Here is a 2,113-nt window from a genome sequence, read left to right on the forward strand (position 1 = left end):
AATGAGCTATGCTCTACACATCCCTGTTATGGTCTTATGAAATGCAGAGTTGTAGAATTAGCTGAGTTGATATTGGTAATCTTTTTATTTACAACCATGATTTATAAATGCTAACCTGCACCTGATTTTATTTTTATTATTTTTTTAAGATTTTATTTATTTATTTGACAGAGAGAGACAGCAAGAGCAGGAACACAAGCAGGGGGAGTAGGAGAGGGAGAGGGAGAAGCAGGCTTCTTGCCGAGCAGGGAGCCCAATGCGGGGCTCGATCCCAGGACTCTGGGATCATGACCCGAGCCGAAGGCAGACGCTTAACCGACTGAGCCACCCAGGTGCCCCTTCCACCTGATTTTAAATGCAATTTCTTTTTCTGCTTATTTATATACGTAATTCTTGAGGTAACTTATTTATAAATCAGAAGCTACAAATCTCTAATTTAGTGTCTGGATTTACAGATCCCTGACTCTTCATTAACTTCCTGATTTATAAACAATGGACCAAAAGTCCCAGTTGATAGATGCAAAAATCTTTAGCTAGATTTATGCACTGTAGCCAAGAGCCCTGCTGTAAATCATTGTCGTGTACACGCAAATGTTCCCATTCATTAGTGCTTTGGCTGTCTGATTTGAAAACACCTTCTCTCTACTATTTAATTCTGACTTATCTTTTTAATATATGGCACATTCTGATGATTTGTTACTACTAAGTGCTGATTTATAAGGGCACTATAATAAATTTTAAACATAAATTTTAAAGGCTTTGAATTAGGTGTACCAGATTTTTGAAAGCTTTATGGCTGAAAAACAATTCTCAGAAGCAAGAAGTAAATTTTACAACCAAATCCTACAAAACAAAACATGGAGTGCTGGCCATAAGAATGTTTGCCTTTTCTTTCCATGTGTCTCCCCAGCCCCTGTGTTAAGACTTTCCTTTTTAAACAAGGGTGAACAGTTGTTGGCTGGACCTAAAGAAACTTCCAAGGGCAGAGAGTATCAGTGTTTGACCTGAACAGACTGATATGATTACTGGATACTAAGCCTCTGGTTGAATTTGGGGGGGCCTGCATGCTTTTATCTTGGTTCTCTCTTTTGTCTGCTTTTTGTCTGCTGGGGACACACTGGTGCATGTTTGGACTTAAATCCCTGCTTGGGGAGTTCACTGGCTATGCAGCCTGCTCATTACGTATCTGTTGAATTTATTTATTGTTTCCCTGGCTAAGGGCAAGGATTTATGTTTATCAGTTTTATGCCTTTGCCTACTGGTGACTGAACTAGTGGCCACTGTCTGAGAGAATCACCCCTATGGCGGATGAGGGCAAGGCCTGAGAGCACTGAGTAAAGATTAGCATTTTAGAGTGATGCTATTCTCTGAAGTGTTATGCACAATGAAGGAAATAGACGATTTTCCTCTTGATTATATCAAATTTAGCAGATCTGTGTGGTTCACTTTGTTCCTTAGATTCACGTGGTTTACCTTTGTACTTTTCTCCCTCTTGAGGTGAGGAGTGATATGTATTGTTGCATGATATCTTTACCGCATAGGTTTTACCTTACCGAATTTCTAAGAGCTGCAAAGTATCTAAAGTGGGGAGTCAAAGACATAGATTTTCTTTTGGAAGAACTACCAAACAATAGACAGAAATTTTTACCCCATGTTATCTACATTGCCCTGAGATTTATAGGAATCTGGGAGATTTTTGGCAAGGAAAAATGGTGGGTCAACAATTTACAATATGGCAGCTGGGTTTGACAATAAAACATTTTTTTCTCATAAAGCATTTTTTAACAACACAATTTTTAGAATAAAGTAGTCCATATGTGTTTTTGTTTGTTTGTTTTTAGAGAGAAAGAGAGGGTTGGGGGAAGAGGCAGAGGGAGAGGGAGAGAGAGAATCTCTTTTTTAAGACTCATGGGAATATGATTTAATCAAAACACAGCCACATAAATGTGCTATACAACATTGTAAGATAAAATGGAAAACAAGTCCCCTACTGATTATAGTACATTGCCCCTAAGCCAGGTGTCCAGATGGTAATTTGAACCTTTTTTTTTTTTTTTTTTTAGTTTCAGAGGTAGATTTAGTGATTCATCAGTTGCATACAACACCCAGTGTT

This window comes from Mirounga leonina, unplaced genomic scaffold (assembly GCF_011800145.1).
Source record: "Mirounga leonina isolate KUSES-001 unplaced genomic scaffold, KU_Mleo_1.0 Mir_101609, whole genome shotgun sequence".
In the NCBI taxonomy this organism is placed as follows: Eukaryota; Metazoa; Chordata; class Mammalia; order Carnivora; family Phocidae; genus Mirounga; species Mirounga leonina.